We start from the raw sequence: 10,904 nt of genomic DNA on the forward strand, positions 1-10,904 counted from the left end.
ACAAGTTCATCAACAAAGGGAGCCCCATGTCATGGTGTTTAGCAGCAAACCATTGATGGAGGCAAAGAAAAACCCTGGCTGGGGCTTGCAGGTCCTTGAGGAGCTACAGAAGCAGCTTTGTTTGACTGCAGAAGAGGCTGCAAAAGCAACAAATCCAGGCCATTGCTTCAAACACACCCGCAAACATCAGCTGGAGATGTCACAATCTCCTGATCATTGCACCACGCTTTGAGCTGTCTTCGATACGGCAACTGTTGATGTTACAGGCTTCAGATTAAGACACCTTCTCTCCTACATGCTTAACCCACTTTCAGGTTTGAGGTAAGAAGAAAAATGACTCATTCATGCAAGCAGAGCAACATGCATCCTTTTTGCTGTGGGAGAGCTTGATGCCCATCCCTCTTCTTGGCAGTCAACTCTCCTATAGAGACAGGGGTGCAAAATGATGTAGCAAGACCTCACCACGCACAACTCCATCAAAGAGAGGGACCTTCTTTGGGCTGTGTATGAGCCAGGGCCTGACCTGCACTAACCCACCACGCTGCAGCAATGTTTGTACACTGGTGTCAAGAAAGAGGGGAAAAAAGAAGAAATAGAGAAGCAGTTGGAGTGGGCTGGTTCCTGCTAGGCTCAAGCCCTCTCCAAGCAGGGAGGAAGGGGCAAGGACAGTCCCACTCTGGTTCTGCACATCAGCCAGGCTCTGGCTGTTTTATCAGGCCATTTATCTCAGTTGCTTCCAGTCCTATTCTGTTTCCAATCAGCATTCTCTACCCGGCTGGCCTGGGCCCTGTGGGAATTCCAGTAAAAGCCTGAAAGGAATATAAGAAATGAAACAAAAACACATTCAGGGAGATTAAAGTAGGGAAAAAGGCAACTGTGTGCTGTGAAAAGAGCAGGGCTCATTTCCTTGCATCTTACTGGGGGCAAAGAACCAGGGGAAGAGCTCGGGGGGCTCAGAACAGGGATGGGGCTCCCCAAGGCCAGCACCAGCAGGGGCAGCACCTCCAAGAGAAGAAATTATTCCACTGCTTGAGGAGACGTGTGTGCTGCACACACAGTCCACAAGCACGGATCCTGCAAGGCAGCGCACATCTGCCACCACGCGAGGAGTCACTGGCACACACATGAAGGAGCCCAGGGCCAGGGCATCTCCTTCTGTAAGACTCACAAGCAGGAGCAAATCTTAGCGGATATTATGAGAGACTGCTTGGAAATCGGCTCTGCAATCCTTGCACCTCTTCAAAGACGCAAGTGTGGAATGGGGACCTCCATGCTTCCTATCTCCATCAGAGAGAAGGGCTGAAAAGGGTTTCCTTGGGACAGAATCATGGAATCATCACGGAATGGTTTGGGTTGAAGGGACCTTAAAGCTCATCCAGCTCCAACCCCTGCCACGGGCAGGGACACCTTCCACTAGAGCAGCTTGCTCCAAGCCCCTGTGTCCAACCTGGCCTTGAACACTGCCAGGGATGGGGCAGCCACAGCTTCTCTGGGCACCCTGGGCCAGCGCCTCAGCACCCTCACAGGGAAGAGCTTCTGCCTAAGAGCTCATCTCAGTCTCCCCTCTGGCAGGACAGCATTAGTCCATGTTCTATCAAGCTGCAGCATAGCAGACGGTATATTCATATGTGAACACGGGTTCACAATGTGCTTCTGCAAACTGCTTCTGAAGGGGGAAAATAAACATAGAAAATAACAAATAAATGAATAAACCCCACACAAGTTGTTTTAATTAGGCTCAGGAAGGCATTTCAGGAAGAACGCCCCAACCATCCCCACTCCCTGTGCTTTAGTTACACTGCAGTCTGATGCCTTTCTGGTGATGCTAAGCCAGAAGAACTACTGTGGAGGACATTTAATGTTCTTCAACGTGGAGAGTATCCTGTGGCCTGAAAATCCAAGGTAAAACCCACAGAGCCCATATAGAGTGGACACAAGGGCCTTGGACCTGCTGCTCTGTAGATCTGCCTTTGGTAGAGCACATTGCTTGCTGACACAGACCAAGACTTAATGCTTCAGCTGCTGGACTCATTAACAGCTCTGAATTTCTCTTTAATTAAACTTCCTGAGCCTCACAGCTATAAAGAAAAGCTTGGAAAACCTGGCTGCCAATGGTCCAAGCACGGAAAGTGGAATGCAAAGGTTCAGAGGTGACTCTTTCAAAACCTCATCCCTTTTTTTAAGTCAGGAGTTTCTTATCCCATCCACAAAACTGGATTTGGCCCATCTCCACCCCTAGGAGGAAGCCATTGTCCATCCACCACGTCCCAGCCCTGATGAAAGCTTCTGTCTCCCCACAGCACTATGACCACGTTGGTCTTGCAAGCCCCACAGCAGTGCTCATGATGGTCTCTGCTCTCTCCTGCCCAGCCCCAAGACCTCCTCCCTGACAGCAGCAAACACATTCACGAGTTGGCCCCAGAGATGTAGGAAATCCCATCTGCAATGAGCCATCCTAGAGAGGGATGCTTCACCTTTCCCTGCAGAGACATTGAGAGTGGTTCTGGGTGAGGAACAGTCCGAGGAGCCCGCCCCAGCTCACAGCAATTGCCATGATCCAACCTCTCTCCACTCAAAGCATCACCACCACCAGGGCTCCCACCTGCCCCTTGTGCTGCACCATCCATGGGAAGCGGCTCAGGGACCTCCTGTGGGTGGAGGAATCATCCCCAACAGCCCAGAACCACTCATGGAAGGAGGGAACCTCTTTCCCCTTTCTGCCTGCGCTGGCAGGAGAGGAGCACACCGTGGCAAGGGGACAAGTGTCTGCGTGTCTTTGTGTCTGGTTTTGAAGGTCAGACCACACAACGTTATGGCTGCTGGAGGCATCAGGAAGGGATTAACCACAACTACCTGGTTTCCCCTTTGAAATGGCTCCTAAAGAAGAACTCTTGATCTCCCTGGTTGGGAGCCTGGCATATACAGGAACCAAGAGCTCTGGCTCACTCTTCACCCGTTGGAGTCATCCTGGACCACTCCTTGCGCTGCGACAGTCCAACCCTTGATAACTTCCAATGCATTCAACGAGCCCTGCCACTGGATGCAGAGGCCACCCCTCTTCTCTAGGTCTCTTCTAAGGGACCCATTTTAGAGGCAGGGTCTCCCCCATCCCCAGCCAGGCACCATTCCAGGGCTACAAACACATCCCACAAGGGTGAAGGGACAATGGAACCAAACCCCAGGCTGTGCACTATCACTGCAGCCCCACCAGCCCCACATGCCTGCCAGATGCTGCACGTTTTGGGAGGAGGGGAGGAGAGGTTGGAGGTCAAGGTCACAAGTGATGCTTGATGTGGTTCTTTCTGAAGGGGCCGTGCAAGGGGAGAGGGTGCAGGGAGGAAATGCCAGCCTGTGCGTGTAAAAACCATCCCGGGTGGGATTCACGGTCACATCTGCACATGTTTAGCTCAGGAGAGGCAGGAAGCTGCAAGGCAAGGGGGTCCCTTGGCTGGAAGGAAGGGCTAGGAGAAGCTGGAGCAGCACAACACACGAGGGATGCTCCTTCCTACATCACTTCAATGCCTCCGAGAGCTGGAACTGCCCGGTTTAGGATCGGCATCCAGCTATGGATGTTATCCCTCTCCTCCTTCCCTTCTCTGTCAGAAGGAAATGCTGCTTTGGGATTGTAATTTCCACATCAACCAGGCTTGGAGCTCACTCCATGCCCCGGGACCTCCTGGAGTGTGTCAGCCCTGTCTGCCTTTCCTTTTGCCTGTGCAAGTATCAGCTCCTTGTACTTGAAAGGAGAAAGCTGCAGTCTCTGATAAAACCCCAGACGCTTCTTTCCAAGGCTCAAGACCACCTTAAACTGAACCAGGCAAAAATAAGAGCCCAGACACAAAGGAACAGTTTGGGGAATGCCTCTCACACCTCTGCAGGAAAACCACCCCGAGGCAGCACTCACCTCCAGGTGATGCTGGAGACATGACCTGGATCTAAATGGACCTGCTTGGAGCAGGAGCTGCATTCCATGATCTCCAAATGTCTCTTCCAATGTGAGTTACGCTGTGACAATCTCCCACTCCTGGATGTGGGAGATAAACCTCCCCTGCATGTCCTGCTGCTGCGTGTGATGTTAAACAGACTTGCAGTATCTCGACAGCCATAAAGCTGGATTTCTCACCAGCCCCGCTCTTCCTGAGAGCAGGAAGCAACTACCCCGGTAACACCAGGAGTGCTGCTAGGGCACAGTCACACTCTGCCCACCCAGCACCACGGCTGCCTTGTATATATAAGACATCAAAATATAAGATCTAGATCATTAAAGCACAAGAACCAAAGATGGGACTTCCAAGCACTTCCTGGGATAAACCAACTGTGCCTGGCATAAACAGGACTTTTTTGCCACTTTAATTTAAATTTGGGTCATTTCTGCTCAATCAGCAGCCGTCAAATGGTCACTGAGCATTGCTGAAAGGGTGCTCAGGCATTGGAACAGACTGCCCAGGGCAGGGCTGCAGGCACCGTCCCTGCAAGGGTTCACACAAGGTGGAGACGAGGCCTCAGTGCCATGGGTTAGGGGTGGCCTTGGCAGTGCTGGGAATGGTTGGACTGGATGAGCTTAAAGGGCTTCTCCAATCTGGTTGGTTCTGTGGGATCTGCTCCTATTCACGCATTTTCAAGCCAGAAAAAAAGCAAACCATCGCAATCTGGTGTCCTACAAAGAACATGACAAAGGAGGTCTCCAGTTTAATTCCTACTTTAAGACCAACAGCTGTAGCTGAATTTAGGAAAACATCTTTCCCTTTTGGAAGAACTTCTGGATTTCAAGTCCTCCCAGCAACTGAAGCTCTACCACAACCCAACCTTGGGGTAGGCCAGCAGTGAGTTAAATCACATATACAATCAACATATGGGTTGTTACAGCCAAAGTGGGAGATTGCAATTAAAACCAAGAGAGCTGTGGAAGAAAATTCACAGCACTTTTACTACCGGACCCATAGGATTCCCAGAAGTCCACTCATTTGGAGATGAAAACCATGGACAAGGCACTATAAAATTAACCCAATAATAAGGATTCAGGAAACTGCCTGCCCTGGGCAGCCTGAGCTCCTCTTTAGAAAGACCCACCAGAAGAAGCTTTTGCTCAAGAGCAAGTTCAGACCTTAAGGGCTTTACCCTGCAAAGGAGGAAAGCATCACGGACCTCTGCTCTTAAAGCATGGTACGTGTTTTGCAAGACCTGCCCAGCGCAAGCAGGGTGATTATCGCTTCCCTTGAGCCTCAGCATGCAGGGAGATGGACACAGCTTTGGTCCATCCTTCTTCTGGGAAACAGCTCATCCCTGGGGCTGGGAGCAGCTCAGGAGCCAGCCCTGGAGTCCCACTTACCATCCAGGTTCATGGAGCAGGAGGAAGCACTGTCCCCATTGGCAAAGGTAGTGTCTGATTTAGAGCCACTGAAGCTGACTTCAGCCCCAAGGGATCTGATGCCAAGAGTTGGTGCAAGGTGTATGGCAATTGTAAAGCACCTGACTGTGAACTGCAGCTTGGGGGGATTAAATACTTATCCTCATACATTTCCCACCGGGAAGGAGCACTCTCCTCCCGTGTACCAGCCCCAGCAGCAGCTCTAAGGCAGCTTTTGTCCCTGCAATGCTTCCACCCCAGCACATCAGCAACAAGGCTTAGGGTGATTTCCAGCTGCCTTCTTTTGCTGCCCATGGAGCATGTGAGGGCTGAGCACAGGACCTGCAACCTGCCCCAGGCTGAAGTCTTGCTCAAACACTTCTGGGTGAGGAACTCGGGCTTTTTCCTCCTATATAAGTACAAAACCTTGATGTTATCAACACAAAAGAGGAACAAACTGCACAGGTTTTCATGGGGTTGTGGTAATGAGCTCAGGCTTGAGCTTGGGTTTGCTGTGAGGCCACAAGGCAGAAATGCAGTCTGTGAAATGAAACCAAACCCCTCCATGTGCTGCCGGCAATGAAGCTCTCTGCACCAGCCACCCAGCCCTGCAAGCCACTGGAACCCTGCAATGACCTGACTGCAGCCATAGAATCCCTGCTAAATCTTGGGATCCACACCACAGACAGCTCTGTGGCTGCGTTCAAACCTGACAGAGAATCCATGGGGAAAACATCAGAGAGGCATCGAGCATGGAGGCAAGGGCAGGAGATCTCAAGTGATGTAGGACAGCGAGGCCACCTGGCCAAAGAGTGTTCTTTGACTCACTCAAACTCTACGCACAGAGTGTGCATCGCTGGTTTTCTCTCTTTATCCCTCTTTATTTGCAGCTCCCTTTAAACTCCACACCCTGCATCCTTTAGTCACTGGCCAGGACAAGGAGGACCATGTGGCACAATGGAGGCTGGGTTGTCCTCTCACTTCTTTCATCCAAATCTTTCTGTTTGACACCCTCAATGTTTAAATTCCAAGACGCTCTGCTAAGGGGAACAGGGATAAAACACACAGGAGTTGGTTAAAAGCTGCTCATACAAAGCTTGCTGCCAAAAAGCAAGATCCAGCTTCAAACCTTCTCTGCATCATTAATGATCTCACTGCAGAACATCGCACTCAGCCCCCATCACCAAAACCAAGCCCAGCATTGCCACAGGCAAACCCAGTTTAACGGAGCCTTTCAAGGACTTCAGAACAGAACTCATAATGTGACTCTGTCAGACTCATGGCTTCCCTTCCCTCTGGTGCAGCAGATCCTGCAGAGCTGGATGACAACTCGTTTAACCTGACTCTTTAACCAAGCACTTCCCACTCCCAATGGAAGCTGCCATTGAAAATGTGGATGTATATGAAGGCTCAGCAGAGGAAAAGAGGAAAAAGTAATAAGAAAATTGAACTCCTTCCCTCTGAACAACCATACTTCACCTGTAGCACGTACTCGGACTCTATCTTAAGTATACACACAGTGAATACCTGTACAGAGGCACAGAAATGCCCCAGAACACATCCTGCCTGGGTCCTGCATGGTGCTGTACAGAGAATCCCAGACTGGCCTTGAGCACTGCCAGGGATGGGGCAGCCACAGCTTCTCTGGGCACCCTGGGCCAGCGCCTCAGCACCCTCACAGGGAAGAGCTTCAGTTGCTGCTTTGAGCAATGTGGTCTAGTGGAAGTTGTCGTCTGTGATTCTGTGATATAATGGAACATAATCTACTGCCTGACTGCATTTTGTCTTGCAGAGAGGTCTCAGCCCAGAGCCATCACAGAAAGAGCAGAGGCACATATCTCTGTATCATCACTCCTTGCTTTACAGGTGGAAGCCATGGGCAAAGAAACACAGCAGCTACCACAGAGCCATGGTGGAGCAAGGAAACCAGGGAGCCCCAGCCCTGCACTGTGTCACAGCCACCCAATCCCCCTGCTTACCGGTTCAGTCCTGGCTTCAAAGCCCATGGACGTTTCATTTCCCAGGCATCACCCATCCTGAAGTTAGTTATTGCATGTGGAGCCCTTCCACCAGCCACCTCGTGCATGGGAAGAGCACTCAGTGCTGGGGCACCAGGCATCAAGCATCCAGACCTCTCCCCACCCAGATAAGCACCCAGGGACACTGAGCCAGATTCTCCCACCAAAACCATCCCGATGAACTGGTGTGAAAAATCCCAGATGCTGCTCTGCACCAAACCATCTTCCCCCATCCTCTCCCAGCAATTATATTCCCAGTTTGGGCTGGCTGCAGCAATAAGCATCAGCTGTATCCTCCTCCACAGTTGACGGTGGTATAGAGCAGAGATTATCCCTTCATCTGCCATGGATGAGTTTGAGACTGAAGTGCTTTAAGATGTCTCTTCAATACATTACCTACCTGCTTCTCCTATTTCTCCAAATCCCAATGGAAATATTTTGTCTATTGAAGTGAATCAACTTAGTGTACATCCGTGTTCTGCAAGTGAGGAAGCATCTCTGCATAATGCTAGTGGTGAGGGTACTCAGATTGAATGCCTAAAAGTTAAATAACTTCCTTTAGGTTTTTTTCCTTTAGAAACTAGAAACTGTGATTTAAATGATTTTCAAGGACCACAAATATTAAGAAAACTGATAAATTTGGCCTTCTTTTACACTCTGCTGCAAGCAACAATAATCAGTCGCTTTCCTTGGGCTAAATCTGTTTGACCTGTGCCCAATCCCTGCACTTTGCCCACAGCAGCTTTAAGAGGGGATGAACTCTGCAGAGCTGCCCTATGGAGCCATTAAACACAACCAGGGACACCAGGTATTGCAGCAGCAGCTCCCATCCCCAGTGCTGGGTCCCCACTGCTGAGCTGGGCTCTCAAGTGAACATAAATGCAAGTTATGGGATCCTTAGAGCTGGATACGAGGCTTAATGGACACACCACAATTCACAGCACCCCGGGAATGGGCTCACATCCCATGGGAACTTGCTTCAGCCTCACTCTGCGTCTCTGGTCTTGACAGCAGCATCTCCTGCCTGCATGCTTTGGTGGCAGGAAGGTTTCTGTGCCATTGGGTGGCAAAGTCCCAGCCCCTGGGAAAAGCACCCCCAGCAATTCCCCAAAGTGGTGCTGTGAGAGTTACATGAGCTCCAACGGTGAGATTTTCCTACGTAACTTTTTCCCCTTAGAAAAAGCAGTAGCTTTTCCATTGGGAAAACAGAAACAGAGTATTTCTGCAGGCCAGTTCAAGCCCAGGAAAGCCAGTTCCAGCTTGGGGGGTCTCAAAACCCCTCTCTTCAGGGTCTGTTTTGCCCTGCGCTGATTCTCTCTGTCCCAGTCAAGCAGGGGAGTAAGGAGGAAAGCAGGATCCTTAATCCCAGGATCTAATGCAGCTCCACAGGATGACGGGCCATACTGAGCTCCCTCCAAATGAAATACGATGGTCCATTTCCATTCAGTCAAACTGTTTCACTTGGGAAGAATGATAAAGTTCCTTCTCTTTTTAAATCCAGAATACCTCCATGAGCTGCCTGGCTATTTTAAACACCTCTGGTTTGGTTTGGTTTATTTACCAGCAGGTTTTCTCTGAGCTAAGTCGGATGGGGCAGGGGTATTCCAGTGTCTGGTTGTCAAGGCAAGGGCATCTACTGCAGGCTGGGATTCCTCAGGTTCACTGGAGTTTGTGGAGCACCAAGGGCTGGTGCCAGGCGGGGAGGGCTGGCCCCAGCTGCCCCAAAGGGTGAGCTTTGAAAGACTGCTGCAGCTGCTTGCAGAAGGTGCTTCATAGGATCCCAGCCTGGTTTGTGTTGGAAGGGACCTCAAAGCTCCTCCAGCTCCAACCCCTGCCACGGGCAGGGACCCCTTCCACTGGAGCAGCTTGCTCCAAGCCCCTGTGTCCAACCTGGCCTTGAACACTGCCAGGGATGGGGCAGCCACAGCTTCTCTGGGCACCCTGGGCCAGCGCCTCAGCACCCTCACAGGGAAGAGCTTCTGCCTTATCTCCAACCTGAACTTCCCCTGTTTCACTTTGAACCCGTTACCCCTTGTCCTGTCACTGCAGTCCCTGATGAAGAGTCCCTCTCCAGCATCCTTGTAGCCCCCTTCAGACACTGGAAGCTGCTCTGAGGTCTCCACGCAGCGTCTCTTCTCCAGGCTGAGCAGCCCCAGCGTTCTCAGCCTGTCCAGAAAGGAAATCCTCCTCATCACAGCCGATCCCGATGCTCATTCCTGCAGAGCTGCTGCAACCCATCCATGAAACCACTGCAGCAAATCCAATGAAACAGACTGGTGAGCGCAGGGCAAGGGGCTGCTGCCTCCCCCCAGCCAGCACCAAGGCCATGGGGCACCCTTGTCCCCATCAGGATGGGGATCAGCACAGTGTGACCTGAGGTGGCCTTTAACCCTGCATGAACTCCACTGGCAGGAGGGACAGGGATCCAGGCAAAGTTCCATGTGGATAATTAGTGCTGCACTAATTGTCATCTCTGTGGGACAGAGCCTCACTGTTAGGGTTGAGGTGCCCTAAACAGAAGCTGGTTTTTGTCACTGCGTTGCTCTTTTGAGTTCCTGGAGCAGGAAAGGCTGGGGAGGAGGATGCTGAAGTCTGAGAGAGGTTTTATTCCTAATGGATGGCCACAAGAGAGCAAAGCTGCTCAGCTCTGGCACAGCGGCTGCAGGTTGAATAAAGCCTTTGCACAATGTGGGAACAGTGGGGGCAATGAATCCCTTTGCCAGCAGCTGGAAACCAGGATGCGCTTCTCTCTGCCAGTGTCACCATGTGCCCCCAGAGAAGCAGCACCAGGTCCCACCAGGTCTCAGCTCACTGCTACACCCCACAGCACAGGCAAGGATGCTCAGCCTCTTGCTGAGCTCTCTCGTGCTCGCTGTGTGATGTGAAGGAGGGGACAGACCCAGCCTTGCCAGCCTGGTTTGCTTAAATATGGGGAGCAAAGCACCAAAAAGAGGAATTTAAACGTTGCTGTGTGATGGGCTGGGGTAAAGAGCCATCTGCTCTCTTTTTTGATTAAAGGAATGATGTTTCTGTGCTCACATCTGCCCCCAAAACACTGATGGGACTGACAGAGAGCTCCTTCCCCTGCCTGCCTTGGCAAGAGCTGCAGCACCAACATCCCTGCATCCCTCCCAGATGCCAGCGCATCCCCATGCCCTGCAGAGCCAAGTCTCAACCCTGGACCCAGCTGGGAGCACAAGGACCAAGCCCCCAGCATTCAACAGCCCCCTCCAAGCCACCCAATACCCACCACATCTCCAAAGGGGCTCCTCTGCTTTCCTTCCCAAACAAGCCTCAAACTAAACCAAACCCCAGAGGAGTGAATGATCCTGTATGCCACAGTGATGGGGAAAGTGAGCTCCTCTCCTTAGAGGCTGCGCCATAACCATTCACAGCTACTGGTAGTGGTACCACAGCCAGCATCCCTTGCCCACACAGGCTTAACACCAGCCCCACGACGACTGCAGGGCTTGTGAGAGCGCAGGTTGATGTCATGTGTGTGTATGTATATATAGCACATCCTGAACCGACACAAATCG

The sequence above is a fragment of the Psittacula echo genome (genome assembly GCF_963264785.1).
Source record: "Psittacula echo genome assembly, chromosome: 16".
Classification (NCBI taxonomy): domain Eukaryota; kingdom Metazoa; phylum Chordata; class Aves; order Psittaciformes; family Psittacidae; genus Psittacula; species Psittacula echo.